Source organism: Amblyomma americanum, chromosome 10 (genome assembly GCF_052857255.1).
Source record: "Amblyomma americanum isolate KBUSLIRL-KWMA chromosome 10, ASM5285725v1, whole genome shotgun sequence".
Classification (NCBI taxonomy): Eukaryota; Metazoa; Arthropoda; class Arachnida; order Ixodida; family Ixodidae; genus Amblyomma; species Amblyomma americanum.
This window is the reverse complement of record NC_135506.1, coordinates 107,862,748-107,868,747: the sequence shown is the minus strand read 5'-3', so window position 1 is coordinate 107,868,747 and position 6,000 is coordinate 107,862,748. Positions and strand designations below refer to the sequence as shown.

The window sequence follows — 6,000 nt, the reverse complement described above, 5'->3', positions numbered from 1 at the left end:
ACAACCTGGACACATTTCTTATTGTTTAAATAGTTTGTACATATTACTTCTCCCCCTATCCTCTCTTCCTGTCCCCTCACCTCTTTCATTTCATTCCTCCATTCTGCCTGCTATCCTTTATTTCCGCTGCCCCAGCATAGGTGCTTCAGTATCGATGGCAGATGCCGGGCCTAGAAAAAACCTTTTCCTTCCTTTTTACTATTATTTTTAATAAAACGACTACCACCACCACTACTGATCCGGAGTTCCCGGGTTCAAACCCGACCGCGGCGGCAGCGTTTTTATGGAGGAAAAACGCTAAGGCGCCCGTGTGCTGTGCGATGTCAGAGCCCGTTAAAGATCCCCAGGTGGTCTAAATTATATCGGAGTCCTCCACTACGGCACCTCTTCCTTTTTTCATTCACTTCCTCCTTTATCCCTTCTCTTATATTCAGGCGCCGCGGTGGCTGAGTGGTTATGGCGCTCGCCTGCCGGCCCGAAATACGCGGGTTCGATCCCGGCCGCGGCGGTTGAATTTCGATGAAGGCGAAATTCTAGAGGCCCGTGTACTGTGCGATGTCAGTGCACGCTAAAGAACCCCAGGTGGTCGAAATCTCCGGGGCCCTTCACTACGGCGTCCCTCATAGCCTGAGTCGCTTTGGGACGTTAAACCCCTATAAACCCATAAAAAACCTTCTCTTACGGCGCGGTTCAGGTGTCCGCCGATATGTGAGACAGATACTGCGCCATTTCCTTTCCCCAAAAACCAATATCCATTTTCAGTTTTTGTTAATTTTTCATCTGCATAGAAATGCGGCTGCCGCGGCCGCGTTCGTACGCGGGTATTCCCGCTCTCTAGCTGAGCGCCCAACCATTCAGCCATCGAGCCATCACACATGGAGATGTTAGAATGTGTTTAAAAATTTTTTTCAACACATTCGAACATCTCCATGTTGCATGTCGGCGTCTAATGCTGAGACGCCATACAGGTGGCGTTGGAGAGTGCGCGTGCGGGACCTTAGAGCACGTGCTGCTGCCTCCTGTGCCGTGATTCTTCAACACTAGACTGTCTCCGCCAATGAAAGGCTGCCACGTGGATTGCAAAGAGAATTCGCTGTGCCAGGTTGACGTTGGCCGCACTTCGTTAGTTTCTGGAAGAGTTCGACCTCAGTGCACATGACTTGCAAACGTGAGATCACAGGGATTTATCTACGGAACAGACGGCGTCAGTGTTAGTGTTCCTGCCGAAGAATACGTCGTTAACAAGCTTCCCGAGGTGAGTACCCGCCACTGTGGCTTTGTATTTTCGGCGTTCGGCGCATGAGTCAGGCTCCCGGAAACGAACCTCGAATCCGGCGAGCCAGCTTTCGCGATTTATCTCTAGCCAACGCTGCTTCGTGACGCTCTCGGTCGTAAGGATCGCCAGAAGGAGCCCTGCGCCTCCAGTGCACCGCCGAAGACATGGAGCCAGAACCGGGGCAAGTCTTCGACTGAGCTTTGGAGGCGCCCGGCTCCTTCTAGCGATCCCTGCGGTGCGCAGCGCGTTCGCTTTGTCGGTGGACTCCTCAAGCGCACCACGAACGCTCACAAACAGCTTGATAACTGTTTCAGTCGGCGTTCGTGGAGTTATTCGGGCGTGCACAAAGTGAACCCGCCATGCACCTTTTCTATGGGGAGCCTCAATTTAGAGGTGAAATCTAAGCCTCATTCGGCCGTCAGCTTTGCATGCGAAAAGTGGAGCTTTCTGGTTCGAAAATCTCGTGAGCAACGCTTTATAAGCGCATGCGATGAACAGCCTTAAGGGTACGACGCGATAGCGTACATAGTGGGTTAGGCTTACAATTTCAACAACGCTCTCTTATGCTTACCATTCTGAGCATACCTTTGAACTCATTTTTCATTCTTTCAATTGTTTCATATATTTTATCAATGACTCGCTCTAAATTTCCTTAATTAGCAACATCAAGTAGTTGCTTTTAATTCTCAGCGATTTTACTTTTGAACACCTCTTTTTCGCATTTTTTTTCATTTCTTTATTACAATTTCATCAACTCGCCATCACCTATCACACAGCAGTCATCACTCACTAGAACAATAAATTACCATGATACGATTTTTTTCCACGCAGCCCTCGATTATTTCCGACACGGGGTTCTAACTACTATGCCGAGGGCATTTCGACCAAACGAGCTGTATACGCTCTCGCGTAAAAGCACATCACTACGGCGGCCGTGGTAGCGCACAGGCCACATCAGAATCGTATTTCAATGAAATTTGAACCAACGGTTACAGTGATTTTTTCCGCGAGGCGTTGAGGCTGGAAGCGAAGCGTTTCTTTCGACGTGAAGGACTTTTCATGAAATTTGAACCAGCGCCTAAACTAATATGGACCGCGAAACGTTGAGGCCGGCGGCGAAGCGTTCCTTTTCAACGTGAACGAGACTTTTCATGAAATCTGAACCAGGGATTACAGATTTGGTCCGCGAAACGCTGAGACCAGAGGCGAAGCGTTTTTTTTTTCGAAGTGAAGGGCTTTTTATGAAATATGAACCAACGCTCACAGTAATTTCGACCACGAGACGTTGAGGCCAGCGACGAAGCGTTCCTTTTCTACACGAAGGAGGTTTTTCAAGAAATTTGAACAAACGCTTACAGTGATTTGGTCCCCGAGACGTTGAGGCCGGTGGCGAAGCTTTCCTATTCGACGTGAAGGGAACCCTCAGGGCGTGAGCACGTGGAGGCGATATCCCGGCGTCGTTGTGTGGCCCACACTCTGTGACGAGGCGTCCCCCAAACTGTCGCACTAGTGCTTTGCTGATAGCGTTTCAATATGCGTGAGGTCGAGCGCTGAACTGCTAGTCGGAAGTTACGCTAGCCATTGGTCGGGCCTCGAGCCTTCAATTAGCACATGCATTGGTGCCAATGGGAGCGGGTGTCTAGGGCGGGCGACTATGTTATCGCTTTGTCCCATGTAATCAGCGAATAAGTGTCCCCCTTTTGGGGGCAAGATTTCTTAGCAGGAAGAACTCAGCAGCTGGAATAAAATTTTGCACAAAAGGGTTTTACAGGGAAATGCAAGTCTTCACAATAGAGTAGTCAAGGGCTTCCAACCATACTGCACTTTGCCACTGGATTAACGAAAAGAAAAGTACACGGGCATGTAAATTGGTTAGTTGTAAACGGCATAGGATGTGGTTTGCTGCTCGCCCGTCGCTGTGGCCGAATAGTTAGCGCCCTCCGCTACTGAGCCAGAGTATCCCGTTTCGAACACGACCGCGACAGCCGCGTTTCGGCTCAGGTGAAACGCAAAAGGCTCTCGTGTGCTGTGCGATGCCAATGCATGTTAAAGATCTCCAGGTGGTCGAAATTATCCCGGAGCCTTCATCTATTACACCTCTTTTTTTCTTCAATGAAAGCTGTAACACCCCATCCGTAGGTTTTTAGCCGCGTACGCGGGTTTGACATCGAACCCACCTTGAACCACTTGGCAGCTATGACGTCACTACCCGCCGCCGCCGAAACCGAGCGCGCGTATGTTTCTATAGGCCGTCGGCGTTCGTTGTGTTCGTGGGCGTCGGCAACGTTCTAGACTCCTATGATTTTGAGGAAAGAAAGGGCGTATATCTTGCTCCTTGGGTCGGTGGACGTCTCAAACGCGCTTTGATGTACCTGGCGGTGGTGAGAGAGATGTAGGCTTCATGCATTAGCGCTGACAACGTTGTAGCATACAGGCGGCACTGCACGAATTGGCCGCAGCGTTCATTGGGTGACGAGACTCTCGCAGTACACCTTTAATTTAACTTCCACCTACCAGTGTGGCAGGGCGAACACGCTGCCTATCCAGTGTGCGGAGCGCACTCAAGGTAACAGACGCCAAGCCGCGTCTACTTGCCCGATACACCACAGATTTCGCTCTCTAACCAGGTTCAGCAGTAAAGTCGCAGCTAAAATTCTTCTTCCGCTCCCACCTCCCTTTTTTCGTTGACAGCGCTGTGGAGGTGTCTACCAAGAAGAAAACCAGCTACTGCTCCATATGCTTTTCAAAATTCGCAAAATGTCTCTTATTTCTCTCTGTATTTTTCTCTCCCACTTTCTACCCTTCCCTCACGGCGCGGATGACGTATCCACTGGGAAGTCGGACATTTACTGCGCCTTCCATTTCTCAAAACCAATAATCAGGTTCGAAGCAGACCACGGCGGCCGGGTTTCGATGGAAGCGAAACCGTGCGCTGTCCATTGTCAGTGCACGTTAAAGATCCCCAGGCGGTCGAAATTATTCCGGAACCCTCCATTACGGCACCTATTTCATCCTTCTCTTTGTCCCGACCAGCCGCGGTGGCTCAATGGTTAGGGCGCTCGGCAACTGATCCGGAGTTCCCAGGTTCCAACCCGACCACGGTCGCTGTTTTTATGGAGGCAAAACGTTAAGGCGCCTATGTGCAGTGTGATGTCAGTGCATGTTAAAGATCCCCAGGTGGTCGAAATTATTCCGAAGCCCTCCACTTCGGCACGTCTTTCTTCTTATCTTCTTTTACTCCCTCCTTTATCCCTTCCCTTACTGCGCGGTTCAGATGTCCAACGATTTATGAGACAGATACAGCGTCATTTCGTTTCCCCAAAAACCAATTTTCAATTTTATTTGCTGAAATGTTTAGCTCGAACTGTCGGTTCTACGGCTAAAAAGCCACTGGACCACATAACACGGGACTGTAGAGCGCATCCTCCACAGCACATCTTCCACCCCCCGCTCTCATGACTGCTCCCTTATTTGACGCGTGGCTTTCAGCAAAGGCCAGCGATGCCCGAGATACTCAAATCAAGGCCGTGGAATGGGACTATACCGCCCGAGACCCCTAACCAACGCTCTACTCTTTCGACCAATGAAGCTTTTACTCACTCACTCGTGGTTTGGAACATGCCTGTGTGTAATGATTTGGGGTGCGCATAGAACTGCCGTATATTTTTCGCCTCGTGGGGCACTGCGATGGGTGAACTGATGTGCTTAGTTGGGATTCAAGAAGGTGGATGGTAGAAGCTGTGGGCAGGCGGTAGCGCCTGCTTTAAATAGGGAATTCTGTTCAGCTTTGCAGCTGGCTAAACAACGTTAACATGCTCAGTTGCTCCTTGTTTTAGCTCCTCGACAGTCTTGCGGACGATGTTTACACTGCATTCCTTACTGCATCAGTAGGCTTCATCGGAGCGAAGCACTTTTTAGAGAAGTATGTTATTGGTTTGGTGCAGCGATATAGCCCTGCATTTTATCTTGAACCTGCAGCGCCTGCCATATGGTCATAACTACTTGGTGAACAGGTCAGCCCAATCATGGGATTATATATTTTATTTAAAATTTATTGCCATCTGCGAACCGTAGCAAGTACCAAAGAGAAGGACATGGTCCTCTCCACGATTATGAGAGGAAGGATAGGGAGGAGAGAGAGGGTGACAGGCGGCGATTGGAGGAATGCGAAACCAGAAGGTGTCCACCACGCCAGAATGCAGCGCTATATATGGCTAAACCAAAGCTAAAACTGCCTTCGCTCATTGGCGTGCTTATTGGAGCTTAGCTCTCTTTTAATTGCACGGTGGAAAGATACTTCGTCAACGCAGATTCCGGCGTGATCATTGCGGCGTGTCTCCTCGCTGCAGGCTGCGTCTTTCTTCGAGAAGAGACGTGTTTCCTCGGCGTCGAGAACCGACCTGTCCAGAGCATCAAAGGCGAAACTATACGGCGTCCGGCCGTAGCGTGAAAGCAGGTGCCACCGTTCCATCGAAAGTGGCGGCCATCACGCTTGACTCCGTAAGTTCGATTGTGCTGTTATGTGAGATAATTGAAAGCTTTGTAAAGCCATGAGAGGCTTTCTGTAGAGCACAGCAAGAACTGCCTGTAGCATGGCTCCACTGTAGAGTTTGCAGCCTGGTTGCAAAACCTAGTCGAGCTTTGCTAGACGCAGTTATTGTAGTGGACTACTGTCTGCAAAATCTACAGTGTAGTAAGACAAACTTTGAGGGCTCATACAGGGA

At 49.9% G+C, this 6,000-nt stretch overlaps 1 protein-coding gene across 1 annotated transcript in view; it reads left to right on the top strand.

The window, feature by feature from the left end:
• The first annotated feature begins 5,655 nt into the window (after positions 1-5,655).
• Positions 5,656-6,000, top strand: part of LOC144107173 (uncharacterized) — a 31,751-nt gene continuing 31,406 nt past the window's right edge. Inside the window, exon 1 of the mRNA XM_077640169.1 lies at positions 5,656-5,776. The gene's annotated coding sequence lies outside the window, so the exon portion shown is untranslated. The remainder of the gene's footprint in view (positions 5,777-6,000) is intronic.